We start from the raw sequence: 20,581 nt of genomic DNA on the forward strand, positions 1-20,581 counted from the left end.
TAGTATCAAATTAAGGATATCATTCAATCAAAAACACTCACAATCAGTTTATTGCAAAGAATAATAGTGTGTGCGTGTTTTGATTAAAAATTCATACTCATTAAATGTGTCTATCGACAGTACATATGCTAAATTCTCGCAACTCTTCTCCACTAGTATTGAAGAGAGACATTGGGTGATTCGTGTCAGAGTGCTTGACTTGTCAGCAAGTCAAGGCGGAGCATCAGTGTCCCGCAGGGTTGCTTAGACCTCTTCCCATTCCGGAATGGAAGTGGGAAGACATTACGATGGATTTTGTGGTTGGTCTTCCGAGGAGTGCCAAAGGTTGTACAGCGATTTGGGTGATTGTGGATAGACTCACCAAGTCAGCTCATTTCCTGCCGATGAGGACTACCTTCACTTTGACCCAGTATGCAGAGCTTTATATCAGAGAGATTGTTAGACTGCATGGCATACCGGTGTCGATTGTGTCAGACAGAGATCCGAGGTTTACGTCTGCGTTCTGGAAGAGGCTACACACAGCGTTGGGGACTAGACTACTGTTCAGCACAGCCTTTATTTCCCAGACAGATGTCCATTCTGAGAGGGTGATATAGGTTCTCGAGGACTTATTGAGGGCTTGCATCATCGATTTCCAGGGCTCTTGGGAATCTAGATTGCCGTTAGTGGAGTTCACCTATAACAACAATTATCAAGCGTCTATAGATATGGCTCCTTATGCAGCTCTGTATGGGAGGTGTCAACTATGAAAGGACTGGTGTGATTTGGCCGGAGGGGCAAGCTTAACCCGAGATATATTGGGCCATTTGAGATTTTGGAGAGAGTTGGCACATTGGCCTACCGGTTGGCGCTACCACCAGGTCTTGCGGCAGCGCACAATGTATTCCATGTATCTATGCTTCGGAGATACATCACAAACCCGTCACACGTGTTGGATTACGAGCCTCTGCAGTTGACACCAGAGTTAGCATTTGAGGAGAGGCCAGTTCGGATCTTGGCTAGGGAGGAGCGGAGATTGAGGATGCGGGTCATACCGTTGGTCAAAGTCCAGTGGCTGAATCACTCTGAGGAGGAAGCTACTTGGGAGACTGAGGCTGATATGAGAACTCGCTATCTGGAGTTATTCGGGTAAGTACGTTAATTTCGAGGACGAAATTTATTTTAAGGGGGGAGAATTGTAGCACCCAGAATTTTTTGATACGTAAATTCGCATACATAATTAGGAAATAAAGTATTTAGAAATTTTTAAAATATGGGTTAAATGTTATCTACGTGTTATTATATGTATTATGTGCATGATTTAAATTATTTTAGCATTTAATCTATAATTAGTGAATTTCTTGAATTTTATTAATTAACTGATTTTATTGCGTAGACGAAACCGTGGACGGACGAGATATTAGTTTTTCATCCAAAATATTTTATGAGATTTTTAGGAGTCTTAAAATATTATTTTAAGGTTTTAATTCACAAAATTTATGGTATTTTATGTATAAATATTAGTAAGCCCATTTTTAGCCAATTAAGCCATTTTTATGACTTATATTAATTTTTAAAAATACCATAAATGGGTATTTCGAGATTTACAAGTTTTATATTATATTAGTAAGTGTTTTAAAAGTTTTAAAAAAATATATTTTATGGTATGATTTTCTATCCTAATTATTCCTAATTACCCTAAAACTATCCTAATCTCCCCAAAACCTACGCCTTTCCCCTTAGCCGCCTCCACTCTCCTTTTCCCCTCCATTCCATTGACCAACAGCAGCCAACAAACCACCATAGTCGATCCTTGAAGATTATTAGCAAGTCTTTTTGTCGTTTCGTCGTCCCGAAGCCGTACACGCGTTTACCTTCGTCGAATTATCGAAAGGCATGTGTAATCTTCTCCTTTCTCACCATATAAGCTGTATATACATTTCATGACAGATACATAAAGTTTTTACTTCACTTTTCTGGTTGCACGCAAGATTTATTTGGTGTTCACTTCGGCTCATGAGTTTTCTCTTGTGTGTTGGCATGTTACTCACGTTTTTTAGCCATGGGAGGGTCCTGTCTGTTGGTGGCCATGTAGATACATGGAAGATGGTCCCTAGGACCGTGTGAGGTGGTCAGATTGAGGGGTAGAAGGACTGGTGTAAGCCTGGTTCAGATCTGGGGCAGGTGTGCGCAGACTAGGGCTTTTTGGAAGAGGCTTGAGTGTGGCTCCTACGGGCTGCATGCGGTCGGGCTAGAGCCTGGTTCAGACCGCCCAGACGTGGGCTAAGTCTGGGCTGCGGCGCTCTGGCCAAGGGCGGCCGAAGCAGGGCGGCAGCAGCCCTTCTCGCGCAGCCGAGGAGAAAAGGGGGGGATCGGGTTTGGGGTTTTGGGCGGGTCGGGCTGGGTATTGGGGGTCCGAGTCGGGTCAGTCGGGTCATGGGTCAAGTTAGTTGGGTTCGGGTCCAGATTAGATTAGTTGGGCTCGGGTATTTTTTATTTTTTAAGTAATTAATTAGTTAAGTGCATTTTTGGGTTTTTAAATTAATTAGAAAATTATTTGGGCTTTTAAATATTTTTATTGGGGCTCAAATAATTTATTTAAGTTAGCCCAATAATTTTTATGGGCTTGGGAGCCCATGAAAATTATTGGGTCAGTCTGTGAATTTTTAGGTCTGTCTATGAGCTAATTAAGTTATTGGGCTTAATTATTTTTATTTCGGCCCAATTATGGTTAAGTATTTTATTTGGGCTTAATTAGTATGTTTGGGCTTGAATTAACTTAATGGGCCAGTCTGAGAATTTATGGGCTTAAGTCTAGGGACCAGCAGTCTGGACAATCCCATGAAAAAATAACTAAGTTTGGAATATATATTTAATTTATTTTAATGCATGAAGTTATTTTAAGTATAAGTATATATGTTAGAAAAATTAATTAGATATATATTGCGGACACATTTTTAAGTCAATGCATACATGAGAAAATTTTATGATGTGTTTATGATTGAGAATGAGCATGAAAAATATTTTTATGGAAATTGAAGTGATGTGGCGGCACGGAGGTGGTTTACCACCGGCACAGAGGTAGTTCTACTATCGGCATAGAGGTGGTTTTACCACTGGCACAAAGGTAGTTTACTACCGACATAGAGGTGATTTATTCACCGCCACGTACGTTGGTTTTTATAGACTGATCAGTCGGCACAGATTTAGTCACATTCATGGATATGACCATACCCAGTTTTTATGATTATGACATGCTCAATTATGCTATGTATGTTTAGTATGATTTATGTATGGACTAATGAATATAGATTTCTATGATGCATTATTTTAAGATCATGCATGCATGTTCATAGATAATATATGTATTAGCTAGTATGAAAAGTGTTTGCATGATTTTAAACCTTGTTATGTATAAGATTAGACATGTTGGGCCTCTAGGCTCACTACACTTTCATATATAGCTCCTACCGGTGGTGAGGGCATATGAGCTCGCTGGCAGTGGACCCCGTGACCGTTGCTTTAGTTTTCTTGTTTGTGTTGAGACATTTTATCAGTATTTTTAAACCAGTTCAGTATTTTTATGTTTTCAGTGGTTGAGAAAAATATTTGATTTATTGTTATTTCAGTGTGTGCAAATTATGAATATTTTTGGTAGACATTATTTTTATTATTGCATGACTTAGGTTTTTATTGAATAAATGTTTATTATTTATTTAAATTATTTATAAGAGTTTTTAATTATTAGTTCTATATTTAATGTTTAGACATATATGTATGGGCATGTATGTATATTTTAAATACTTAGTATTATTTAAAAAAAAATTCCGCATTTTATTAGTTCAGGTCGTTTAAATAATCATCATGGTTCCATTTGGACATGTACTTTAAAAACTTTTTTAGTGATTTATAAGTGAAAAAACTTAAAGTATGTGTTTGGATAAAAGTTTGGTAAAATATTTTTGAAAATTATTTTTTAAAAAGTGTTATCCAAGTATAGTTTTTGAATAACACTTGAAAGGTGTTTTTAGATGTTTTTAGCAAGGACCATATGGAAGGCAAAGGCTAAAAACATAACTTTTAAAATGTTTTTATAGAATAGTTGTCCAAACACATATTTATTCTTAAAATAACTTTAAAAATATTTTATAAATTTTTTTTAAAAAACACTTTTATAAAAATATTTAATAAGCACATGTCCAAACGAAGCCTATATGACTAGCTTTTGGATTTAAACTAAGTTAAGCATAACCTAACACATAATTTGGGTTTAAGAAAACACAAAAAAGTGATTTTTTAAGTTAAAATCTAACAACCACTTTTTTTTAGTGATTGCAAACACTCTCTTAGATAAGTCGAGGCAATAAACTGATATTTAGAATGGTTTCACGGTAGGTTTAATTATTAGAATTTGAACTTTTGTGTAACAGTCGTCGTGAACTTTCTAAATCCAAGTATTATTTGTATTTAGGGGTGGATTTTTGGTATACCGTATAAAAAAATTTGTATGAAAAAATTCATACAGGTACCGATATCGAAATTTTGAAATTTTGGTATGGAAAAAATCCATATTGATGTTGTACAGATACCGAAAACAAATTCGATATACCAAAAAAATGTCTATATATCGAAAAAATTTCGGTACGGTATCCCGAAAAATCGATATTTTGATTCGGTATCCTAAATTGTATTTGTAGAGGCAGCATCGTCCAATTGAATACAGCATGTTCCCATAAAAATTTATATTCACAACGGTCAGAAGAACAAATTAAATTTTATAAATATTTCAATAATAACATGTAATTTATCAAAGTAAATTGAATATAGGAAGCAAAATGTTATTTTGGGGATAATACTTATTTCGGTCCCTTTTGTTTTTCCAATTTCCATCTTTAGTCCTCTATATTAAGCAATTTCTAAAATAGTCCATTTTTATGGATAATTCTTTTTAGTCCAGAATTCCATTTTTACCCTTTTAGCTATATATATATATATATATATATATATATATATATATATATATATTTGCCTAACATGATTCCATAAAATAAATTAAGACATATTATCTTTTTGACCAAAATGCCGTCGGATTATATTCACCGAGTTTTACATACTGCCCCTTCAGCCCAACCACACGATCTCAACCTCTGGTTGCTGTCGTAGATCTCTTCAGCAACACCCATCACGGTCTTGTTTCGTTTTCTACCTCAAGACGTATAGTAATATATTTAATTATAAAATGTGAGCACAGAAGAACAAGAGACTTAGAGAAATTTATTAAGACATAATATTATTAAATAAATCAACTCCTTTGAAGAGGAGGAGACAACTTGTTTAGCTACTCATAGTAGCTTTATTCTTACAATACATGAAATAGAAAACTTATTACAATACTTAGAAAGACAAATATTACAACAATTTTATTTGTAAGAAAACTGAAGGAAATGATCGATGTCTTCAGCTTCCTTTAATACCTGTATTTATAGTTGTGGTTCCACTCGTTTCACCGAAAAACTTCAGGGAATCTTACAGCTATTTCTCTTGTCTTTTTATGCCATTATTGATGGCATCTTTTGCTAGTGGAGGAGTCGTATGCCTGTCTTTTTCTTTTGGCTCTATCCTTCTCACATGTTTGCTTTATTATTGTCGGGGCATCTTCTGCTTTTGCAGTGGTCCCCTAGGAAACGCATCTTTGGTGGTTCCTGATCATCTTTGCTTGTCTCGAAAAAATCTTTTCGATCCGTTCGGGATCGGAAACCTTTTCCAAATTCAGGCTCCTTTTGGTTTGGGCATTCTGGGCAGATAACATCTGACCATCTTCTCACATGAGCATGTAGAACTTCCGGAGAGTTTCTTTACTCCTTGGCAGCTTGCTGTTCCACAAAAGATTTCTCTTCTTTTCGAAGAATTCTTCTTCAAATCCAATAGTTTTTCATGTCGTTGTATTTAACATGAAAGATCCATTCACATAATTTTGGTAAAACTTGAATGAGAACTTAACTTTGTCTATCTCAGTAAGACAGACTCAAATACCCCATGCTCTTCGGGTGGAGATTTCATCTTCTCCAAACGTAGAAACCAGTGGTATTTTTTCAAAAATATGATCCTTGATAAATCTTTGATTGTTTGAATCAGATAAATAATATATCTCATAATTATCGTTCTCTACAAAATTTGTTTTCTCTTACACACTTTTGTGTCACAACTTTTCTTTTCTTTTCTTTTCTTTTTTTTTTCTAATTTGTTCATCCGAAAACATTAAGGAAAAACAATAATGGATTGGAAACAAATTGAAGTATGACATAATATTTGTATACTTTGTCGCATTAAATTATAGAGTAAAATTAAATTTCAGTGCATTAAAATATACAGTAAGTCTTTTCGGTCTGTAATATTCTTTCATTCACATTGGTTGCTAATAATTCAATAGATTAAATCACTGGAGTTGTTAGTTTATAATTTTTTATTTAAGCACAAATTGCAATTATGATGTATGAATATTTTTTTATGACATTTTTTTGGGTAGCCTGTGTATCCATTTTGTAGGTAATCACCATTAGCTTCTCTTCATCATCCCCTTCTTTGGATGTTACAAAGCAGGTAAATCATCATCACGACCTTGATGTGTACAGTAATAATTTCTTTCCTCATCGTCAAGTACAATGGATCAAGAAATTATACAAGCATGTGTTTTCAGTCAAAATCCATTAAAGCTTGATGTTCATGTAAAAATAAGACGAATTCCATTAGGATTTATGCATTTTAAAAAAATTGATTATACGTGATGCATTTTTCTTTTCAAATGGAATGAAAATCAAAGATATTTTTATTTCTTAGATATATGTCACAATTTCAATAAGAGTAACTCAACATTGCACAAAGAATTCGGTAAAATATGGAAAGTTACATTAGCGATCTGGTTTATATCCCAAAAATATTGTATACAAAGACGTTCTACTTCTAGTCTTCCACATAGACTGGAAAAAAATTCCGAGATATATGTTTTCCTTTTATGTATATTAATTTTGTTACATTAAGTTCTTTAAGTGTATAATTAATACTATTTGCTTACACTCATTTTATTTATGGTTGTTTCTGTTTGGACAGGTAGCATGTCAATGCATCAATGTATAAGGATCAAGAGAGGTTGTGAAAGAATTTTAATTTGAGTTTTGAAGAGTAGAGATTTTTCAAAGTTTATTACGAGGAGTCATAACTTCGATTCTAGAATAAAATATTTCAATAATTGCTCCAATATGTTTCCAATGAATTATATGTTTTGCTTTTTTTCCCGTATATGTTGCTCTTATTTCCATTTATTAGCCGAGAATTATGATCATTTATTAAAAATATGTGTTTATTTTAGATATGATTTTCTTTAGTCTATAGCACGCTTATTCATACACATGTTATACTTAATATTCATGTACAAACGTCGCACGCGTATCGTGTGTGCCTCGGTCGCTAGTTATTAACGAAAAATAGGTCAATTTTAACGTTTTTTTTATTAGTGAGTCATATCCTCCCGTGATTATTAATTAATATTATATGTATGAAAAATTTATATACCTGGAAAAAATGTTTATTTATTATTATTAAATTAAATAATTAACTAGATTTTATTCAACTGTTCTCTTGTCCCTTATTAATGATATAATCGGTGTCATGCGACAGTTGAATTTATTCCCGACCGTTAAAACTTAAAACCGAATCATAACTTTATTATTACTAGCTGCCGACGCACGCGAGTTGCGTGTGTAAAATAATATATAAGATTAAAATGTTACGTTTTTAATATATAAACAAATATCGTATATTATATGTGTTATAAATTTTATTTTTTTAAATTCTCGACACGTTGGGATGTTATCTTTTTTAGTCAACAATGCATACACAACACAATAGTTTGATTATATATATGATCCATGTGTAACATATATAAAAATATTGGTATTTGAAAAACATATTATATAGTGATCCATAATAAATTTCAAGAACACATGCAAAGGCATGAAAATACATGTCAATAAAATATAATTCCTAGAATACATGCAAAGACATGAAAATACATGTCAATAAAATATAATGATATAATTTTTAAAAACCGAAACATATATATATATATATACATCATTAAAAGAGCCTAGCATAATCGGAAAAAAAAATAATAAACCATGTAGTTTATGGGCACAAAAATTAGTCAGTAAATCACAACCAAATAAACTCATAAAAAAAATCCAAATAAAAGGGAAACATATTATTTCTTATTGAAGAGATATCTCACCTAATTTCCTATCAGTTCAATTCGAGTAATCAAGCTGTGAAAAAAACAACAAAACAATCAAAATTAATCAATCATAGAGTAAATAAATAAATAATGAAAATTAACATACTTGAGTCGACGCTTTGAACAACGGAAACAATGATTGTTTCCTCTATGGAAATCTTGTGCACAGGCGAAGACCAAAGATTATGGAGGCTTTCTAATTATTTTCTCTAAGGTTCGTCTCCATTATTCTGTTGTTTTAACTGCGTTATAAATCTCATAACAATTAGAAATAAAAATCAATTAAATAACAATAAATCTCATTGAGAACTTAACCATCTCATTGACAGATAAAAAAAATGATGCACTAAAATCTGCAACATTGTGACGACCCGGTTTTTAATCTCTCAAATCACAAAATTAATCCAAAATCATGAATTAAATCTAACTTTAAGCTATAAAGAAAAGGAAAAGAAAATAAAAAAAATTGAAAATGAGCTGCGCTCGCGCGGCTAAAAAGTGCCGCGCGAGCGCACCTTGTTTTACTCAAAACAGAGGTGCAGCTCGGGGCTGCGCGCGAGCTGCTCTTTTCTACAGCTCGGGCGCGGTCCTGGGCAGAAAATATTCAGAAATTCTCAACCTTTTCTCAGCTTAGAAAAAATTCTCAATCATCTATACCAAGTCTAAGAAATCTCATACAAATTCCAAAATGTATTAGACAAGGTAAATGAAGTCACGAACAAGAGCATAAACATTTCTCAAACTTGAGTTTACTCAAATAGTTCAAACTATATTACAAAAGCAAAGAACCACAATCTAAACAAAGTTCAAGTGTAATACATAGCCAAGGAGTAGAAACTCTAGACAATAACTCAACTCCAACAGTTCATACATCCACTCTTGTTCTTAACATAAAGTTAACAACATCTTGACTTCTAATCCGGATCATCACTCTAATCTCTCATCCCTTGTTCTTCAAGTTCGCTTTTGTCCAGTTCCACTCCCGCCTATTGTCATGACACATACAACACAACAATAGCCGGATAACTCCGGTGAGAAATACATTTCCCAGTAAAAGCAAGTAAACATGCATATACAACATATATCAAGCTCATGATATAAATAAAGACAATGCATGTTTTAAAAACAAGGTTTATACAAGAACTCTCTCATTTCGTCGGTTGGGATCCCGAGAAGAAGATATCATAGCTAACCACCGACTCTCCCGATCGAGGTGGGGCTACTTATCCTACTTCTCTAGACTTTGAAGCCACTATATATGCACTTCAGACGCTAGGCTACGTCAACCACCCAGGCCATACATATATAATCCCTCAAATAGTCTATTCGAACGTTTTCGTTCATTTCAAAATCAAGAAATAAGTCTTGCAAGATGAATGCAACATATATCATCATAAAAGCATTCATTAACATCAAAGACTCATTCACCAAATCATAGAAGAGCATATAAAAGCAAATAAGTATGTGATTTAGGGAACTCGATACAAATCATCTCGAGTTGTAATCCCAATCGAATAATAGTTCACTTTTACCTTTCAAATGAGATGTTTAAGATGTCTTCTAGCTTGTCAAACTCTGTACAAGTATCAACCATAAACCTATTCTCAAAATCTGCTCAAACTTCAACTAAACTTCAAGGCAAAACGCTACCAACCTTGTTCTTTCTTCTATCGGTTTCGTAGTCGGAATTCTCAAGTTGACGTGCCCTGTTTATGAACTGAAATCATAGCATAACAACCAAGAAAATATCAGCTAATACTCAGCTCAATAGCAGCTCGAGCAAAAGATAGCAAAACACTTCAAATCAAAAGTTCGACGGCATATCGGTATCATTCGGCGATCCCGAACTCAACTAAATCAATTCTAACATTCATATCAGTTGTATAGGATTCAAAACCAGCATATCAACAGGTATATAGGTCGATTAGTGACTGGAACATCATAAGAAACTGATACAACAATCATTCCTCAACCCAACTTTCAATATGACAAAGTATAGAAGTTCATCATCCTCAATTCACAACAAATCTGATCTCTGTCAATTTCGAATTATCAAATCATAATGAACTAAGAGAAAACTTACATCAAATCGAAGGTCTCGTTGCAAGGATTCCAGAACATCTTTTGGAATCAAAATCGGATAACCGGATCAAAAGATACGGCAATTTGAAAATCAATCACAAGAAGGGAAAAGAAAGAACTCGACCCTCTGTTCCTATTTTCTTTCCAATTCTGAATTGTTTCACACACATACACGTATACATGCTGACCATGCTTTTACAATTCTGATAACTTCAATGATTATTGCAATTTAGCCTCTCAAATCTTCAAAAATTGTAATTTGGTCCTCAGCTTCTCAATTCATTCAATTTCAATCCTAAATAATTTAAGAATATTAGAATTTAAGTCAAAACTCTAAATATTCCCAAATTAAATATTCTCGGATCAAAATTAAATAATTTCGGGCGTTACAAACATAATCTATTTTATGGAGGCTTTCTAATTATTTGCTCTAACGTTTGTGACGCCCGGGGCTGAGGAGGCGAGGAGTGATCGCCAGTGCCAAGAGGTTGCACGGACAATGAGCGGCTCTTGGTAGGCTTCTAGGCGGAGGGAGACATGAATGAACCAGTCCTGCTGGAATGAGAGGGATTCTGAGACTGTATAGGTATGAGACTGCATAGTTGAAGAGAGTTTAAAAGATTTCATATGTACTACTCATATCAAGAAGGTGCATCTTTTTTTCGGGAGCTCATCATATAAGAACTCCAAAGTTAAGCGTGCTTGACTTGGGGAAATTATAGGATGGGTGACTCCTGGGAAGTTTCTCAGGGTGCGTGTGAGTGAGGACATAAGCACGCTGAAAAGACCCGTCTTGATATAGTGGGTCGTTACAAATGGTATCAGAGACGACCTCTGTTAGTACGGTATGGTTCGGGGACGAACCAAGCGGAAGCTGGTGGGCATGTGACGCCCGGGGCTGAGGAGGCGAGGAGTGATCGCCGGTGCCAAGAGGTTGCACGGACAATGTGTAACGCCCAGAAATTCGGCACGTAAATCCGCATGCATAACTAGGGGATTTAATAATTTTAAAATAATGTGAAAATGTGTTAAATTAATTTTATATGTTATTATGTGAATTATATGATTTATTAGCATGTTTTAAATGTTTGTTCGGCATTTAAATAGGTATGATGTGATTTATGAATTTATTTGAGAAAGTTTACTTTTTGATCGCGTAGGCGGGACCGTGGACGGACGAGATGCCAAAATATTTAGCCAAAAATATTTTATGAGTTTTTTTAGCCTTAAAATATTATTTTAAAGTATTGTGTCAAGAGAATTTTAGTATTTAATTATATATTAATTTAAGAATTTGTTTTTGGCCAAAATAAGTCATTTTATTGACTTTTATTAATATTTAAAAATTCCCAAAATTATTATTTCGGGATTTAAGTTAAAAATCAGATTTAATTATCTGGTATTTAAGAGTTTTAACTTTATTTTATTGTATTCAATAATATCTTAATATCTTAACCATGTTTTATTAAAGATTTAACCTAATCCTACCCCTTTAAAAAAATAAAACCTACGGTAATTCACCTAGCCGCCTCCTCCACCTCTTCTCTTCCCCATCCCCACGCTCCTCATCAGATTTCTAGACCACCATAACCAACCTTTGGAGTTTTATCAAGTTTTGTTCGTCGTTCGTCGTCCGGTAACCGAATACGCGTCGGTATCAACACTTTGATCAAATATTCATCAAGGCACGTTTGATTTCCATTCTTTAACACCATTTAAATCATATTACAAATATTTTATGCTTACAAGATCTGTTATTGCATGTGTTTTGATCTAGAAAATAAAATATTAAAGTTCATGCATGTTCCTCACGTTTTTGCACTTCATGGCTCGGTTTTGCACTATTTCTGGACATGTCTTGGGTTCGAACTGCTGGCTGCTCATTCAGGGGTCTAAGGGGGTTCCTAAGGGTCGGTTTTGGCTAGGTGGTTCACGGCTGGAAGGGCTGGAACCAAGGGAAAAGGGGCTGGGACAGCAGCTAGGCGTGCAGAATTTTCTGTCGGGTTTAGGGCCTTTGGCCGAGCCATGCATGGGCTTGGCTCGAGTCAGGCCTGGTCAGGGGGATACACTTGGACCCTGGGGTGGTCCAGGTGTCGGACCTCCGGCCGTTGGTGGCCGGAGCTGGTCGGAACATGCAATGTATCATGGGCTGTCCAGAAAAGGAGCCTGCGCAGCTTGCATGGAGTTTAGGGGCCTTGGCCGAGCCATGTAAGGCTTGGCTCGAGCCAGGCCCTAGGCTGGGGTTGCACCTGGATCCTGGGGTGGTCCAGGCGCCGGAGCTCCGGCCAGGGGTGGCCGGAGTTGGGCTGTAGCAAAGGGGATAAGGGTCATGGCCGTGAGGTATGGTGAAGGGGAAAGGTACTGTTTTCCTTCCTTGGGTTTCATGGGCCGGGCTCGTTTTGGGTTCGGGTCGGGTCTAAATTGATGGGTCAAATAATTTTAGTCCGGGTCTAGATTTTTATTATTTGGGCTCGGGTGTTTTTATTTTAATTAAATGAGAGATTAATTAACAATTAATGGGTTTGGTCTTGATTAATTAATTAATTGGACTAGTTTAATGGGATTAAATAAATTATGTAAGTGAGCCCTCTAATTTGTCATGGGCCGTGTGATCCATGAGAATTATTGGGCCAAGTGTAGTCGGGTTTAATAATTTTATCGGTCTAGTTTATAATTAATGGTTAAATAATACTTTTATTAATTAAATGTTAAGTTAATTAGTTAATGGGCTTAAAGTATATTTTAAGTGAGCCCATTAGTTTCTCTTGGGCTTGAGGGCCCAAGAAGCTTAATGGGCCAGGTCAGGTTGGGCTTTTGGGTTTTTGGGCCAGTCTAAGAATTTTGGAGTTTAAGTCTAGCGGTCAGCAGCTCGAACAAGTCCTTGGAAAAATAAATGTTCGTAAATATATATTTAATTCATGCATGCATTTTTATTAGATATATAAGTATTATTTTTAAGAAAATAAATTAAATATATATTTACGGACAAATTTTCATGAAATAAAGAAATATTGAAAATTTTAAGTTCATGCATCATTAAGAATTTTCATGATAAGTTTAAGAGCATGTTATGAAAAATATTTTTATGGAAGTTGAAGTGAAGGTGGAAAGTGATGTGGTTGGAGGCCGGGATACCTGGGCCCGGTGACCTTCCTAATGATGTGTAAGTATGATGAGCTTATGGATCCAGCTGAGAGGGCTGGTGAAGTAGCAGCACAGAGGTGGAAATCCCACCGCCGCGTACGTTGGTTTATAGATTGATCAATCGCTCAGTATGATGCCACCGACATGGATACGACCTGTTGAGAACTAAGAAAATTTGATAAGTTAATTTATGATATTTATGATGATACATGTTATAGCATGATGATTAAATAGTATGATTTTATTTCATGTTTATATTCATAATATTTTAAGAGCATGCACGTATAATTAATATTCACGTATTTTATATGATGTGTGCTTGTGTGTGGTTTCATTTTGTTATATAAGGATAGAACGTGCTGAGCCTCTAGGCTCACTAGATTTAAATGGTGCAGGTGAGCAGAATAATAATGAAGTTAATGTGTTCCCGACTGGCGGCGAGGGCGTATGAGTATCCAGGCGGCTAGTACCCGTGACCATCGCTCAATTATGAATTTTATGTTGAAACTAGAACATTTATTTCCGCATATGTTTTACTATTAGATTTTTAGTATTTATTTTATAAGTTTGCATGGATTTTTGTCAAGGAAATATTATTTAGGAATTTTATTATGACAATCTTATGGATTATTATTTAGTAATTAATGTTAGGTATTTATTTGCATGCATGTACTTCCGTTATTATTTATGTTTAATGTGTAAATTTATATTAAATTAAGTAAAGTTATTTTTAAGTATTATATATATATGTATGGGCATATATATATATATATATATATTTATATTCATTATTTTATTATCAGAGAGTTTTAAAAAAAAAAATTTAATTTACTAGAAGTTCTAGGATGTTTCATTTGGTATCAGAGCCTTGGTCCTTGGAGGGTTACTAGTCTGCTACATGGAGCTCAGAAGCCGCACTGCCAGTCTGTAAGTTTTAAGTGTTTTAAATTATGATTTATGCATGGGACACATGAGTTATGTTTTTATTTATTTATGAAAATGAGAATTTAAAGTTACGACAGTCTTAAAGTCAAAAATATTAGTTATGCATGGCGATTTACGTAAAGAAATATGTGGTGGTACAGAATGCCTCCGAGACCAGTGAACAGACGTGGGGGACCTCCACCTCCACCTCCACAGAATCCTCTTTCAGCATTGGAGCAGGCCAATGCGAATATGATGGCTGGGATTACTGCTCTGTTGGAGCAGCAGGCGGCACGTCCGAGGCTTTCACACGATGAGGATGTGGCTGAGCGGTTCCAGAAGAAGGGACCCAAGGAGTTTACAGGCACCACTGATCCGCTCATTGCCGAGGGATGGATCCGATCACTAGAGTCTATCTTTGACTACATGGGGATTACAGATGTGGACAGAGTCAAGTGTGCAATTTATATGATGAGAGGGGATGCAGCCTCGTGGTGGGAAGGCGCTGTTAGGGGCGTAAACCTACCTACTTTGACTTGGATAGAGTTCAGACGTATATTCTTTGCCAAGTATTTCACTGAGGATGTGCGCAGCCGCATGATCCGGGAGTTCATGAGTCTCCGTCAGGGGGACAAGTCTGTGGTGGAGTACATTACACAGTTCGAGAGGGGTGTCGCTTCGTACCCCTTATTGCTGACAGTGCACCGGAGAAATTGAGACAGTTTGTTGATGGGCTTAGGGCGGACATCAAGCATGATGTACGCATGTTGGACGTCACCACTTATGAGGCAGCGGTGAGTAGGGCACTACGATCCGAGGAGGGTAGGAAGGATATCTTGAGGGAGCAACAGAGGAAGAGGCAGCTACAAACATCGTACCATGAGTCGTATCCACAGCAGGATGCAAAGAAGCAGTCTACTGGGCCGTCGAAAGGCCCAAATCCACTGAGACAGCAAGGAGCTATCGTCCCTCGTGCAGAAGCACTACCTCTCTGCCAGAAATGCCAGAAGCCCCATCCAGGACCGTGTATGAAGGGATCAGGCATGTGCTACCATTGCAAGGAACCGGGACACATTATGCTGCATTGTCCCAAGAAGAATGCTGCTGGACGAGTCTTTGTGATGCAGGCAGAGGAAGCAGCACCAGATACTTTGCGCATCACGGGTAATGTTATTTAAATGCATTAAATTTGTCGTATTTGGATTGCTCGATTCGGAACTACACGAGGAAACTTGTTCTTGCTTAGAGTTCGTTTCAATTTCGAGGACGAAATTCCATTTAAGGGGGAGAGAATTGTAACGCCCAGAAATTCGGCACGTAAATCCGCATGCATAACTAGGGGATTTAATAATTTTAAAATAATGTGAAAATGTGTTAAATTAATTTTATATGTTATTATGTGAATTATATGATTTATTAGCATGTTTTAAATGTTTGTTCGGCATTTAAATAGGTATGATGTGATTTATGAATTTATTTGAGAAAGTTTACTTTTTGATCGCGTAGGCGGGACCGTGGACGGACGAGATGCCAAAATATTTAGCCAAAAATATTTTATGAGTTTTTTTAGCCTTAAAATATTATTTTAAAGTATTGTGTCAAGAGAATTTTAGTATTTAATTATATATTAATTTAAGAATTTGTTTTTGGCCAAAATAAGTCATTTTATTGACTTTTATTAATATTTAAAAATTCCCAAAATTATTATTTCGGGATTTAAGTTAAAAATCAGATTTAATTATCTGGTATTTAAGAGTTTTAACTTTATTTTATTGTATTCAATAATATCTTAATATCTTAACCATGTTTTATTAAAGATTTAACCTAATCCTACCCCTTTAAAAAAATAAAACCTACGGTAATTCACCTAGCCGCCTCCTCCACCTCTTCTCTTCCCCATCCCCACGCTCCTCATCAGATTTCTAGACCACCATAACCAACCTTTGGAGTTTTATCAAGTTTTGTTCGTCGTTCGTCGTCCGGTAACCGAATACGCGTCGGTATCAACACTTTGATCAAATATTCATCAAGGCACGTTTGATTTCCATTCTTTAACACCATTTAAATCATATTACAAATATTTTATGCTTACAAGATCTGTTATTGCATGTGTTTTGATCTAGAAAATAAAATATTAAAGTTCATGCATGTTCCTCACGTTTTTGCACTTCATGGCTCGGTTTTGCACTATTTCTGGACATGTCTTGGGTTCGAACTGCTGGCTGCTCATTCAGGGGTCTAAGGGGGTTCCTAAGGGTCGGTTTTGGCTAGGTGGTTCACGGCTGGAAGGGCTGGAACCAAGGGAAAAGGGGCTGGGACAGCAGCTAGGCGTGCAGAATTTTCTGTCGGGTTTAGGGCCTTTGGCCGAGCCATGCATGGGCTTGGCTCGAGTCAGGCCTGGTCAGGGGGATACACTTGGACCCTGGGGTGGTCCAGGTGTCGGACCTCCGGCCGTTGGTGGCCGGAGCTGGTCGGAACATGCAATGTATCATGGGCTGTCCAGAAAAGGAGCCTGCGCAGCTTGCATGGAGTTTAGGGGCCTTGGCCGAGCCATGTAAGGCTTGGCTCGAGCCAGGCCCTAGGCTGGGGTTGCACCTGGATCCTGGGGTGGTCCAGGCGCCGGAGCTCCGGCCAGGGGTGGCCGGAGTTGGGCTGTAGCAAAGGGGATAAGGGTCATGGCCGTGAGGTATGGTGAAGGGGAAAGGTACTGTTTTCCTTCCTTGGGTTTCATGGGCCGGGCTCGTTTTGGGTTCGGGTCGGGTCTAAATTGATGGGTCAAATAATTTTAGTCCGGGTCTAGATTTTTATTATTTGGGCTCGGGTGTTTTTATTTTAATTAAATGAGAGATTAATTAACAATTAATGGGTTTGGTCTTGATTAATTAATTAATTGGACTAGTTTAATGGGATTAAATAAATTATGTAAGTGAGCCCTCTAATTTGTCATGGGCCGTGTGATCCATGAGAATTATTGGGCCAAGTGTAGTCGGGTTTAATAATTTTATCGGTCTAGTTTATAATTAATGGTTAAATAATACTTTTATTAATTAAATGTTAAGTTAATTAGTTAATGGGCTTAAAGTATATTTTAAGTGAGCCCATTAGTTTCTCTTGGGCTTGAGGGCCCAAGAAGCTTAATGGGCCAGGTCAGGTTGGGCTTTTGGGTTTTTGGGCCAGTCTAAGAATTTTGGAGTTTAAGTCTAGCGGTCAGCAGCTCGAACAAGTCCTTGGAAAAATAAATGTTCGTAAATATATATTTAATTCATGCATGCATTTTTATTAGATATATAAGTATTATTTTTAAGAAAATAAATTAAATATATATTTACGGACAAATTTTCATGAAATAAAGAAATATTGAAAATTTTAAGTTCATGCATCATTAAGAATTTTCATGATAAGTTTAAGAGCATGTTATGAAAAATATTTTTATGGAAGTTGAAGTGAAGGTGGAAAGTGATGTGGTTGGAGGCCGGGATACCTGGGCCCGGTGACCTTCCTAATGATGTGTAAGTATGATGAGCTTATGGATCCAGCTGAGAGGGCTGGTGAAGTAGCAGCACAGAGGTGGAAATCCCACCGCCGCGTACGTTGGTTTATAGATTGATCAATCGCTCAGTATGATGCCACCGACATGGATACGACCTGTTGAGAACTAAGAAAATTTGATAAGTTAATTTATGATATTTATGATGATACATGTTATAGCATGATGATTAAATAGTATGATTTTATTTCATGTTTATATTCATAATATTTTAAGAGCATGCACGTATAATTAATATTCACGTATTTTATATGATGTGTGCTTGTGTGTGGTTTCATTTTGTTATATAAGGATAGAACGTGCTGAGCCTCTAGGCTCACTAGATTTAAATGGTGCAGGTGAGCAGAATAATAATGAAGTTAATGTGTTCCCGACTGGCGGCGAGGGCGTATGAGTATCCAGGCGGCTAGTACCCGTGACCATCGCTCAATTATGAATTTTATGTTGAAACTAGAACATTTATTTCCGCATATGTTTTACTATTAGATTTTTAGTATTTATTTTATAAGTTTGCATGGATTTTTGTCAAGGAAATATTATTTAGGAATTTTATTATGACAATCTTATGGATTATTATTTAGTAATTAATGTTAGGTATTTATTTGCATGCATGTACTTCCGTTATTATTTATGTTTAATGTGTAAATTTATATTAAATTAAGTAAAGTTATTTTTAAGTATTATATATATATGTATGGGCATATATATATATATATATATATATTTATATTCATTATTTTATTATCAGAGAGTTTTAAAAAAAAAAAATTTAATTTACTAGAAGTTCTAGGATGTTTCACAATGAGCGGCTCCTGACAGGCTTCTAGGCGGAGGGAGACATGAATGAACCGATCCTGCTGGAATGAGAGGGATTCTGAGACTGTGTAGGTATGAGACTGCATAGTTGAAGAGAGTTTAAAAGATTTCATATGTACTACTCATATCAAGAAGGTGCATCTTCTTTTCGGGAGCTCATCATATAAGAACTCCAAAGTTAAGCGTGCTTGACTTGGGAAAATTATAGGATGGGTGACCCCCTGAGAAGTTTCTCAGGGTGCGTGTGAGTGAGGACATAAGCACGCTGAAAAGACCCGTCTTGATATAGTGGGTCGTTACAACGTTCGTCTCCATTATTCTGTTGCTTTAATATTGTTCTCAATATCATAACAATTAGAAATAAAAATCAATTAAATAACAATAAATCTCATTGAGAACTTAACCATCTCATTGGAAAATTAAAAAAAGGATGCACTAAAATCTGCAACATAATCTGTTTTATGGAGGCTTTCTAATTATTTGCTCTAACGTTCGTCTCCATTATTCTGTTGCTTTAATTGCGTTCTCAATCTCATAACAATTAGAAATAAAAATCAATTAAATAACAACAAATCTCATTGAGAACTTAACCATCTCATTGGCAGATAAAAAAATGATGCACTAAAATCTGCAATATAATCTGTTTTTTCAAAGTTTATTAAAGGTACCTACAAAACAAACACAAAATACGTGAGTTAGTTTGAAAGAAAATTCATAATATTTTGACCTATTCATAATTCTTTGCAAAAATATTTTTCTCTTGGCCTCTTTGACATATTATGTCGAACAGTTGATGACTGAGTTTTCACTAACAACGAGTGAGACTAAATTTTTTTTGACAATCATGTCTTGTGGATAAATTAGAAGCAATTATTGAATCAATAGCAGTCCTTAATTAAACACTATAAATAATATATATTTCTGTCAAAGTTATACAATCCAGAAAAAGCCAATAAGTGTGAGAAACGCTACATGTAGAAGGAGAGAGCTTCTTTTCTTCTCTTTCATCAATTATCGTGTGTAAAATGTTGATTGCTTTGCCATCTCACTCTTCTAACAAAAGAATTAGGGGTTTTCAAAATTTCGGTTAAACTGAATTAACTAATCGAATCGAATCAATTCGGAAATTCGGTTCGCTTAATTCGAAAATTCGGTTTTTATGTTAGAAAATTTCGGTTAATTCGGTTCGGTTTTCGGTTTTCTTAAAAATAATTCGGTTAATTCGGTTAACCGAATTATAAATAATTAAATTTTGATTTTTTTTATTATGCCTTATATATAATTTATAATATATTTTTAATGGTTTTATATTTAATATTTTACTTAATTTTTCATATTTTAATTTTTTTAAGCTTAATATATTTTTATAATGATAAAAAAATCATATTTAAATTATTAATTTTATAAATTTTTTAATTTTTAATTTATTTTTTAAAAATTAATTAATTTTTAATTCGGTTCGGTTAAATTGGTTTTAATATAAATTCGGTTTGGTTCGATTAACCAAAAAAAATTCGATTAATTCGGTTCGGTTTTTGACCGAATTAACCGAATACTCACCCCTAAAAAGAAGGACACCGATTATTGAGAGAAAACTACGAGGAAATTTTATTATTTTGAAACTCAATTACGTGTGATTTAGGTTTGGAAAGGATAACTGTTCCCGCTTCTTCCCTTCTCCACGTAATTGAATTTTTTTTTTTAAATTTGTTTTCAGATTTGATAGTTGTCATGATGTCACCCATGCACGTTTAGCAAAGAATTGCCACACCAAAAGAAATTAGGAGTGTTTTATGTGAGTG

Source organism: Henckelia pumila, chromosome 4 (assembly GCF_033568475.1).
Source record: "Henckelia pumila isolate YLH828 chromosome 4, ASM3356847v2, whole genome shotgun sequence".
Taxonomy (NCBI): domain Eukaryota; kingdom Viridiplantae; phylum Streptophyta; class Magnoliopsida; order Lamiales; family Gesneriaceae; genus Henckelia; species Henckelia pumila.